This window comes from Schistocerca nitens, chromosome 2 (genome assembly GCF_023898315.1).
Source record: "Schistocerca nitens isolate TAMUIC-IGC-003100 chromosome 2, iqSchNite1.1, whole genome shotgun sequence".
Classification (NCBI taxonomy): Eukaryota; Metazoa; Arthropoda; class Insecta; order Orthoptera; family Acrididae; genus Schistocerca; species Schistocerca nitens.
Window position 1 is genome coordinate 594,363,434 of NC_064615.1, and position 12,427 is coordinate 594,375,860.

The window sequence follows — 12,427 nt, forward strand, 5'->3', positions numbered from 1 at the left end:
ACTCAAGATGGCTTCACCAAGATCATGCTGATCATCCAAGACACACACATTCTCCCCTTTGGGGGATAACATGTTTAGTTTGATCGATTGACATAAGGCCTATTATCAAATCCCCATGCACACAGACAATGTCACCAAGACTGCTATCATCACATCCGATGGCCTGTTTGATTTGAGATCCTTATCATGTCCTATGGACCAAACACCACAGCTCAAAAGCAGCAACAATTTATTGACATAAGCGCAATTATTGTTACATGTACCTCTACCATATCTTAATTTTCTCTAACGACTCTCAAAGCCATGAACACCTTGAACTCATTCTCACAGCCTTCTGTGATGCAGGGGTGATGATCAGTGAGGAAAAACGGAATTGCAGAAGCGACAAGCAACATTTCTTGGACACACCCTCAATGCTACTGAGATCAAATCAACACCAGATCACACTGAACTCATTCAACAGCTGCAACTGCTGGTTCCTCAGAATCCTCACTTTCTATAATCAACACTTAACACACACTGTCAGGTTTGAGCACCCCTGACCAATGACCTTGCAGGGCCACACACACAAGGGAAATGGAAATTTGTCCGGATTGTGGGGATGCAAACAGTGTTCAACCACTTGAAGGAATGTCTCACAATGGCTGTTCCTACTTCTAGCTTACCATCACCATGGACATGAGTGATTCAGCCAATGGGGTGGTCCTCCAGCAACAGGCAGCATGCAACATGCACAAACCTCCGTTTCTTCTCCAAGAAACTTATAGGCTCTCAAACAAAATGGTCTGCATTTGACCAAGAGTCGCTTGCTATATACAGCATTGTGTGCTACTTCTGAAAGCACATCGTGTATCATCATGTCATCATCTACACTGACCACAAACCACTGAGAGCTGCGGTACATCAATCCACCACATTTTTGTGATCTCAATCTTGTTGCCCAGTATTCCACTGACTTTTGTCTTCTTCATTGAGTGGACAACATTGTCACCAATTAGCTCTAACACATACACATGATCTCTCTCATTCACAAATACAGATGACTGTCCGAGGAACAAGAATGAGACCCAACAATTTCTGTGTCTTCAGGAATTCTTCCAGTTTCAATATTAAACGTCGATCAATTACTGGTTCGGATGCCAGCATTCTCTGCACTGTGTCGCAGCACAGGTTTCAACCACCTCTCCCCACATAGGATGGCCAGTCTTTCATCATCTCCACAACCTCACTCATCTGGAAGTTTGACTGATGATCTCACTTGTCACCGACTGCTTTGTTTGGCCTGTCATTATGAGTGACTTCCATCACATAAACTTGGATCTCATTGGACCCCTGCCAGAGTCAATGGGGCATAGGTATCTACTCTCTTTGACTGATTATGTTTCATGCTAATTGGAAGCTGTGCCGGCCACATACATCATGACATGGCTCGAGTTTTATGGTGGCATGGATATCCCATTACAGTTGACCAGATACCGTCAGAACTGCTCAGGTTCATCACTTTGAATCTTCACTCTTCGTTGCCCTCTGTAACTTTCGTGGCATCTCCAGCCATCATACCATGGGACAGATATGTGCCATGGCCCTTCCATGGGTGCTCCTCGATGTCTGTACTGTGTTTAAAGGTGACTTACATTCCTTGCTTGTAGAAATATTCTGTAATGAGAATGTTGCCAGCAGAATTTGTTCAACTGACTTCTACATCTGACTCAACAGATCTCCCCACATTAGTACAACATGTCAAACTACTGTAATTCACTAATGTCTCCACCATCTGCACACACAGCCTCAAAGCTATCCATTCACAAGAAGCTTGCAAACTGTGCATACGTTATGCTTCGGAATGATGCCATACAGTTAGCCTCACAGCTGCCATATATTGGGCCATTCCGAGTATTAAAAGGCTGACACCTGTATGGATCCTCTCCACTTTGGATGACACAAATGTTCTTCAGGACAACGAATCTCCCCCACCAGGCTCACGACCTGGTGAGCCAGCAACTGTTACAGTCAACATCCACAACTTTCGACCAGACAAAGTTGTGCTAAAACTGGCTGACACAGAGCTTTTGCTTGTAGGTAATCATGTGGTTCTGAACTTTGTGTCTACACTGATCACTAGCCAGCACACCCATACCTTCTGCCTGCCACCAATTAGATTCTGGTGCTGTGTCCTTCCAGCCATCTCCAGCAGGCAAGCTTACTCTCACTATCACCCTGCTGGCTAACTGTCCACATCTCTCACTGTCACAGCTTCACCAAAGCTACCACCACTGCCCACACAATTCACCACTACCGATGTCAGATGCAGTCTCCTTCAGCTCTCAGTACCTCACACTACCTCCATTGCCTCCCACCACATCTCACAGCATATCTTCTGGATTCAATATTCAGGCAAAGCAATCCACAAGTGCCAGCAGTGCTCACCATTCAACATGGTTGACTTCACAACACACCTTCCCGTGTTCCATAGTCTGTGCCTGTGTGTGGGAAGGGGGGGTGGGGGTGTAGGGTGTATGTATGTATGTATGTAGACACCATGACAATAGGATCACTGACTAGTGTTCCACATGGAAGTGTGGAATGTCTGTGACAGAGACAGGCAGTTTGCCCTAGTGCATGTTGCTTGTTGTACATAATGTATTTTTCATGTTCTAATAAAAGCATTATACCTGCATATCATGGCAGGTGTATTATTGGTACATTCCACTGTCCTACATTTTGGCACCTTTAAAATCAAATCCCATAGAATGAAAACTTTTCCTCCGAGTTTCTTCACTAGCCTAGAAGTCCAGCTCCGTGTGATTAAAGCTGTGAGTATTGTACTTCTTTGTATTGTTCATAATATCACAGAAATTGCTGTCTAATAATACATTTATCTATAACTTCAATGAAATGTTTATTGTGTGCATTTTGCTTATTCTCCTTTGAATCAGATATCTGAATTCTGCTCCACTCAGCATCATGTTGCTTTTTCTGTAATTTGCACACCATTGACTTGATGGTACTTTTGCTTGTTAACATTTGGTTGAATCTTCCATCACCTTCTCTATTGGTACCATCACACCTTTCTTCTTCTCATCACCAGTAAAATTAATGACATTAACAACAAGTTGTCGCAATTTTCCATGAAGGTATTTCCACTGACCACTTTTTGAGCTGACACTGAGAGGTAACAAAGCATACTGCTTTGAACTGGAACATGACTGTATCTCATCATGTTACCAGGTTAGTTCCAGCATTGGCAGTTCAGCTTTCTATAGTGAACTCACTCCTTTTTACTATCATTTGCCTGGGAAATGAGTTATTTAGCTGGCATCAAGAGGTGTGGCATGTCTCAGCAAAATATGGCATATTTTATGGCTTTTTTTTACTACAACAAAGTATTAAAATCTATACTGGTGCATGGAAATCATTTGCTTTGATTTTAGAGTTGAAAACACACTTTAATATCCCATGAAAATATTTTATTAGACTGAATTAAGTAGCACAACAAAGCGAAGTAAAGCTGTGTTGGTGTGTGTTCTGGGTCCATCAGCTTACACATATCACAATACCAAAAATATAACTACAAAATACAAACAGTTAAGAGCGTTACTGGAAATGCTGTTTTATCACAGCAGACACCAGAAAAGTATTCAGACTTCACAATCTGTTCTAAGCAAAGCAGACTTTGATTTATGGAGGATAAATCAGAAGTCATATGCTTCACAGTTGCAATAAATAATGTGCCAGTGACTTAAATGAGGAGAGGAACAGTAAACTTCTATTCAGTGCCATAGCCTGTAAGTATATTACTGTGCAGATATTGTTATCTGGAGAAAGGAAACTGGTGTTCTACGGATCGGAGCGTGGAATGTAAGATCCCTTAATCGGGCAGGTAGGTTAGAAAATTTAAAAAGAGAAATGGATAGGTTAAAGTTATAGCGGGACTTAGTGAAGTTTGGTGGCAGGAGGAACAAGACTTCTGGTCAGGTGAATACAGGGTTATAAATACAAAATCAAATAGGGGTAATAATGCAGGAGTAGGTTTAATAATGAATAGGAAAATAGGAATGCGGGTAAGCTACCACAAACAGCATAGTGAACGCATTATTGTGGCCAAGATAGATATGAAGCCCACACCTACCACACTAGTACAAGTTTATATGCCAACTAGCTCCACAGATGACAAAGAGGTTGATGAAATTTATTATGAGATAAAAGAAATTATTCATATAGTGAAGGGAGACAAAAATTTGATAGTCATGGGTGACTGGAATTTGACAGTAGGAAAAGTGAGAGCAGGAAACGTAGTAGGTGAATATGGATTTGGGGAGAAGAAATGAAAGAGGAAGCCAACTGGTAGAATTTTGCACAGAGCATAACTTAATCATAGCTAACACTTGGTTAAGGAATCATAAAAGAAGTTGTATACATGGAAGAAGCCTGCAGATACTGACAGGTTTCAGATAGATTATATAATGGTAAGACAGAGATTTAGGAACCAGGTTTTAAATTGCAAGACATTTCCAGGGGCAGATGTGGACTCTGACCACAATCTATTGGTTATGAACTGTAGATTAAAACTGAAGAAACTGCAAAAAGGTGGGAATTTGAGGAGATGGGACCTGGATAAACTGGAAGAACCAGAGGTTGTAGAGAACTTCAGGGAGAGCATTAAGGAACGATTGACAAGAATGGAGGAAAGAAATACAGTAGAAGAAGAATGGGTAGCTCTGAGAGATGAAGTAGTGAAGGCAGCAGAGGATCAAGTAGGTAAAAAGATGAGGGCTAATAGAAATCCTTGGGTAACAGAAGATATGTTGAATTTAAGTGATAAAAGGAGAAAATATAAAAATGCAGTAAATGAAGCAGGCAAAAAGGAATACAACGTCTCAAAAATGAGATCGACAGGAAGTGCAAAATGGCTAAGCAGGGATGGCTAGAGGACAAATGTAAGCATGTAGAGGCTTATCTCACTAGGGGTAAGATAGATACTGCCTACAGCAAAATTAAAGAGACCTTTGGAGAAAAGAGAACCACTTGCATGAATATCAAGAGCTCAGATGGAAACCCAGTTTCAAGCAAGGAAGACCGGCAGCCTTCACCAAATCAGATAGCTGCTGGAATCCAGAGAGAATTTCCTCAGATCCAAAGTGACACACGTCATTAGTGCCAACATGTGCCACCACCTGCAGCTGGCTGCACCCTGTGCTCTTCATGGCATCCGGAAGGACCCTTTCCACATCAGGAATGACTCCACCCGGAATGCACAAGGAGTGCACATTGGATTTCTTCCCCTCCTTAGCTGCCATATCCCTAAGGGGCCCCACCACACACCTAACATTGGAGCTCCCAACTACCAATAAGCCCACCCTCTGCGATTGCCTGGACCTTGAAGGCTGAGAATCATCCTCTGAAACAGGGCAGGCAGCTGCATCTGGCTCAGCCAGAGACAGTACCTGAAACCTGTTTGTCAGACGCACTGGGGAGGCTTTCTGATCAGCCTCCGGAGACGTCTTTCGCTGCCTGCCATGCCTTGGAACGATCTCCCAATCAACCACAGGCGAGGGCTCAGCCCCACTGCGGGCAGCAACTGGGACAACCACAGCGGCAGACCGATCTGGGGACAGACAGGACGAGGTTGACATCCCCGTGATACCCAAGTCCAGCTCCCCACAGTGGTCCCCATTGGCAACAGCCTCAAGCTGCGCAACCGAAGTCAGCGCCGCCTGCAGCTGTGAGTGAAGGGATGCCAACTCAGCCCTCATCCGAACACAGCAATCACAGTCCCTATCCATTCTAATCGATGTTGAACAACAGTTACTGAAACACGAGTCCGTGCCTAGATAACGCAAGGGAAACACGCAAAGAATGTATGAACTAACCTGTACAAATGCCTTATGGCTGCACTACAATCTGCCTGAATTTACGATTACAGTAACTAACACTCGAAATTACACCTCCTATACGAAACTCACACGCAATGTAAGTAAGAATCTACGAAGTAAACACAGAAAAGAAGCTATATACGCATCTTTCTGCGCTGTTGATGTGCACCAACTGGGTGCTGGAAAGGTAATCAACACTTCTTGGTATCATCGCCAAAAATCTTGTGGTACCAACAATATGGATGATCCAGATCTGGTGGTGGTGGTGGTGGTGGTGGTGGTGGTGGTGGTGGTGGTGGTGGTGGCGACTGCAGCAGTGGAGGAGGCTTGTCCTCATTGATTTGTTCCGGGATGTATACCGTGAAGTATGTGTGTGGGCGATTCTTGAGCGCTCAGATGGAGGAGAGAGCAAGTGGATACTGCCAGGTGCTGTAGATGGTGCGAAGGTGGAGCGAGCTCTTCCTCTGCCCGCAGACAGCCGGTAAACAGGAGCAGTTGTGCCAACCAAGGGTGAGTGGTGTGTTGGTTGGTGTTGTCATAGCAGTGCATACAGCTGTTCTGCGATGTGAAGATGAGAGGTGATTGACTCGAAGGAGTGCAATAGCAGGTGAATCTGTAGGTCAGTAGGAAAACTGGTGGACAATACCACCCACAGAGTAACGTCTGGCATCTTACATTCACTCACAAGTAATCGAAGGCGGTGCCAGAGTTGTGATGAAGTTCGGTCCCCCAGGTGCTCCTCGTACAAGACCTTGATGATTAATTCTTGTGGTGAGCAGGCAAGTCAGTCCAATATTGTTTTCCTTGTGAACTCGTACTTCGGTGGAGGCAGTGGTGAGAGGTGTAGATCACAAATTAAGTCAGAGTGATCATGGAGGTGCGTGATGAGACATAGGAATTTAGAGTTGTCGTCAGACACATGATGTAACTCGAACAGATGCTCCATGAGTGCAAATCATGATACGGGGTTGTCCTCATATAAAGGGGGCAGCTTCGGCTGACAGCCGTGGGGGAGGGGCAGGCGAAGGCGGCTTCAGTGTATCTTGGAAGGCCTGCTTGTCCATGGTAGGAGGGGCTGTACTGCAGCCTGGCACCATAGGTATAAGTGTGTTATTGGCGAGCACATCCAAAGCAACAGCGGGTTGCATTATCCTTGACGTGTCACAAAAACATAACGCGGCTGGCACGGTCAGTACTGTGGGAACGAGCAGTTGCACAACACGTGTGGTGGTCCCAGATGTACAGATTTGAAATTGTTCACCTCGGAAATTACGTGGAAGGCCAGCGTAGCAGACACAGGTGGAACTGTGGGAGAGGTGAGCAGCTGAACGGTTAGACTCGCGGCCCCCTGTGCATGGGGGGGGGGGGGGGGGGGGTGAGTACTTCATACGACAACAGTGTGTGTTTTCTGTGCACATCGGGAACGCACCCCGTGTGGTCAGACTATAAATTACTGGTGAAATTTGCTGAAAATCACATTGTTACGGAACATTCCTGGAAGGCAAAGCACCATAAGGTGTGCTCGAGCCCACGTGGTCGAAAAACTGAGCAACAGGTCTGGTGGGTGAGCAAGTGGAATTTGGTGCATGAAAATGTCCATCGTTAGTTTGTGAGTGAGGCAAAACCAGAATAGGTTGATAGCGGTTGATAGTGTGTGCATTTTGCACAAATGGCGGCGTTGCACATATCAAGACTGTAACCAACAGTGCGGCGCATTGAGAGTCAAACTACGAGTGCAAATGTAGATCACTTTGAACACTACACGATCGATTGGTAGTTACACAGTTCTGAAAATTATCCACTTCACATTTCACATGTTGGTGAGCACAGTCCAGTGACATGAAACCTGAGTCCATTGTTTGAGTTAACGGTGTAGCACTCGACCATTGTAGAACAACAAAGTTTGAGGTTAACTTGGTTGGAGATTGCGAATCACTGTTGATTAGTGGAGAGCCAGCCGTTGGCAACGGATTGGAGTGGCCTGGTTGTCATAGTCGGGCCTCCAAATCTTCGAACAAAGCATTGGGTGAGGTAGCCATGGCAACGTGTGCATAACCTGTTGATTTACAACATCCAGCCCAGAAGTCGTAGAAGACATAGAAACTTCGCAGTCACCAGTATGGGAACAGGATACAATTATAGGTCAAATGCAATAACTATCCCTATTAAATTCCACATAGAGATATATTCTGTAGTTAGTCATAAACGTGTACACAGATTGAGATACAGAACAGAATTAAAAACTAACATGGAGGCTCGGCAGAGCAATAAGAGTCCAAAGATGGTGTTAATCATGATTGATATGACCTATCGACGCCACACAACAATTCCTGGTAGATATGTATGCAAAAGTAGAAGCATGAGACTGAATCAGAGAAAACTATGCATGGAAGAATACATCCATCTTCGAGATGCAATCATAAATGACAGAAACATTGATGACATTGGAACACTTGTAATCTTACCCTCATCATACATAGGAAGTCCAAGACACACACATGAATACACTCAAGATGTCATGACCTATATAAGAAAATGTGGATGGCCTGCCCTCTTCATAACATTCAAATGCAACTCATTCGTCATGGCCAGAAACCAAAGAGCAACTAAGATGTGGAAAAAAATCACCATGCATTGACATGACATTCACAAAAAGCCACAAATTTGGAACTGTTAGATGCTGGATGTACACAACTGAATGGCAAAAATGAGGACTGGCTCACTCACATAATCTCATATGATAGATTTCATCCCACAGATATTTCCCAATCCACAAGAAGACCCAAAACTGTATGACATAGTAGTGAAAAAAATTATTGACAGATCATGTGGGCCACTATGCCCCAATTTGCATGTCTGAGTGATGGAAACTGTACAAAAAAAAGTACCCAAAACCATACTTGGACATCACACAAACCAGAGTTGATTGCTATCCCAAACGCAGGATACAATCATCCAAGCATGGTGGCTTCACAGCAAAAATATGAATATGAGTCAGAAACAAACTGGAAATAGATAATCAATGGGTAGTAACATCTAACACACTACTTTCCAAAACATTTCAAGCACACACAAATCTAGAAACTGCAATTCAGTGAAATCCATCAAATATGTCTGTAAGGATGTGAACAAAGGTAGTGACATAGCAGTATTTCAAATAGCCAAAGACAGCGAACAACAAAACAGAAATGACAAGATTCTCTTGTCAAAATGGAAAGACACACTAACAGTAATGATGCTGAATGATGGATTTTTGGTTTTCCCTTAAGCAAACACGAACCAACTGCGCAGTACATTTGGGCAACGAACAGAGAGTTTACTTCACAAAAGATACCACCAGAAAGACTGCAAGTGAACCAACTCAAAACACTTCATTAAGAGCTTTTTAGCAACTGTTCCAAATGGATCCATTCACGAAAACATTACTATTTGTCGACGTCCCTGCCTATTTTACATGGAACAACACAAAAAAAATCTTTCAAGGATGAAAACAAGGAATTCCAGTAGAAGATCATCCAGGAAACACAAAAACTGGCACACTAGGCTGAGTGTACATATTTTGTACACTTTACATCTGAACAAAGCTGAATGTTTCTATCTCCAGAATTTGCTATACAAAGTAAGGGGACCCATCAAGTTTCACAGATCTCAACACTGTTGATGGTTGCTATACCAGATGTACACAGAAGCATGCCAATGTTTAGAACTACTGGAAAACGACTACCTATGGGAATTAACACTACAGGAAGCATCACTCACAGCCTTAGTTGAACAAATGAGAGACTTATTCACCGTAATTCTAACAATATGTAACCCATCAAATCCTAAACAGTACGGGACTCCTTCAAAGAGAGTATGAGTGACGACATAATGTACCAAATATGACAAGTACATCCTGAACTGATAATCAAATATAGTTATGACATCTTCAATTAAACACTCATTTAGCTAGAAAATAAATGATTAAAAGTAAACAATCAGAACTTGTACAAGTTGGGATGCAAGCACCATGAAAAGATGCTATCAGTATGCTAAACCTTGAAATTACAATGGAAAAAAGCTACAACATCAACAGACTACTTCAATACATTGCTCACAACAAACCACTCCTGTTACAATAAAAAGGAAATTTACAATGTTATCATGGACCGGATCAAAAACAGCATGGGTGAATTATTTACTTTGACACACTAGACAGAACCAGGAAAATGTTTCTAATAACTCTATTGCTGGCAGAAATACATGCTAAACAACACATCACACTTGCACTGGCATCAGCCAGCACTGCAGCCACACTTGTGGAAGGCCCATTCTGCCTTACAACTACTACAACTACTGTTTAATGTAGCAGAAGAACAGTTCCCAGGGTGTAAAATCTCAAGAGTACCTGGATGGGGTGAACTTCTACAGCAAGTTAAAATTATCTTCTGGGATGAATGCATAATGGCACATAAAAAAATCACATGATGCCTTGGTCAGAACATTACAAGACTTGCGAGGACACTCCGAAGTGATGGGAGGAGCTCTACGCATACTCTAAGGAGATTTTTGACAAACATTTCCAGTTATTCCCAAGACAACACCAGCAGACGAGATCAATGCATGCTTAAAAAAATCACATCTCTCTGACCTCACATACAAATACTGTGACTAACAAAAAATATGAGAGTTGAACTATTGAAAGAGGAAACAACAGCACACTTTGCTCAACAAGTTTTACAAATAGGTGACAGCACATATTCTACTGCTCACTGACTGTTAGACAGATATTTCTTTTGATTTTTATTTGTGCTCTGATTAGACATGTTTCTAATGAGGACCATGCATCATTTCAGGGAATTGCTAATAGTTTAATCCACAAGATTCTTGACGGAATCTGTGAGAAGTGGGACACTCGATGGTGACACTTTCTGTTCATGAACGGAGGACATGGTTGCAAGGCTAACTGAAGAGACAGGATGTCTATGAGACAATTATAAGAAAATAAATTGCACATAGAAACAAGAATACCAGCCCATTATTAATAATGAGAAAACAAGCCATGCTGAGGGTATTCTTGCACTGTATTGTAAAATGAGAAATACAGTAACTAATCCTTGAAAATTTATACAAAACTATACTATTCAAAGTTTTATTTCAACTTCCTGAATGTGGATTACGAAAACTCATATTGTATATACTGCAATATGAACACAATTTAAAATTTGTTGAATTATTCTATCAACTAATCTATCTACTAATTAATGTATTTATGTCTTTGCTTCACTATGTTCATACACAATTTGCCCATACCATTGAGTACTTACATATTTTGCAAAATTAATGTGTTACATAATGAAACCACTCTCTGTGACTTCATCTAAATTTGTAACAAGCAATGGACAGTCCACATTGGAATATCAACAATATTATGAATATTGATTGCTACTCACTGTAAAGGTGACACATTGAGTTCCAGTCAGGCACAATGAAAAGACTATTATGTATAAGCTTTTGGCCAAAGCCTTCTTCAGAATGGAAAAACCACATACACATTCACATAACCAAGTACACCTGACACACGCATGACCACTGTCTCCAGCCAGAATCCAACTTAAATCTGTGGAATGGGAGAAACAATATGTAGTTGGACAGAGAAAGGGGAGGTATAGCAGGGTAGGGTAGGAGAAGAGGAACATAACAGTGAGGCAAGCTGAACTGTGTGGAGGTGACAGGACAGAGAGGGTGGAAACAGTTAGGTCAAAGGTGTGGGGACAGTAAGTTACCAAAGATTTAGATGAGAATGCTTTTAGGATTGGAGAATATGTTGTAGGGACAACTCCCACCTGCATAATTCAGAAATGCTGGTGGTAGATGGAGGGTTCAGATGGCCCAGGTAGGGAAGCAGCCATTCAAATCAAACACATTGTGTTCAGCTCCATATTGTGCCGAAGGGTGGACCACTTTGCACTTGGCCATAGCTTGGCAGTGGCTATTCATCCTGGCACACAGCTGGTTGGTAGTCATACCAATATATAAAAAGTGAGCAATAATTGCAGCATATCTGGTGTATGACATGAAAATTTTTGCAAGTGGTTCAGCCTCTGATAGGACTGTAATAGCAAGTATCGGTTAGTGTATTGGGCAGGTCTTGCACCTGGTCTTCCAGAGGAATATGATCCCTGCTACAAGGAGTTGGGATTGGCAGTAGCATAGGGATGGACTAGCATGCTGTGGAGAAAGAGTTGGGGATGTGACACCACTTTAGGAGGGATTTTGGATACCTCATTTCAGGGCATGGTAATAGATAATCAAAGCCCTGACTAAGGATGTGGTTCAGTTGTTCCAGTCTGGGGTGGTACTGGGTGATGAAGGGGGCGCTCCTTTGTAACTAGTTGTTCGGGGTGGTGGGAGGATTTGAGATGTGTGGGGATATGGCACAGGAAATCTGTTTGTGCACTAGGCCTGTGATATAGTGCCTGTCTGTGAAGGCTTTTGTAAGACCGTCAATATATTGTGCAATGGAGCCCCTGACACTGGAGATACACTGTACCTTGGTGGCCAGTCTGTATTGG

The 12,427-nt window shown here is 42.7% G+C and overlaps 1 protein-coding gene across 4 annotated transcripts in view; it reads right to left on the reverse strand.

Moving 5' to 3' along the window:
- Positions 1-12,427, reverse strand: part of LOC126236662 (uncharacterized) — a 295,980-nt gene that overhangs the window by 235,491 nt on the left and 48,062 nt on the right. The window contains exon 1 of one of the 4 annotated variants that reach the window (XM_049946138.1): positions 11,306-11,330. The exons of the other annotated variants lie outside the window; for them this stretch is intronic. The gene's annotated coding sequence lies outside the window, so the exon portion shown is untranslated. Of the gene's footprint in view, positions 1-11,305; positions 11,331-12,427 lie in introns of those variants that run through there. 4 annotated transcript variants of the gene reach the window in all.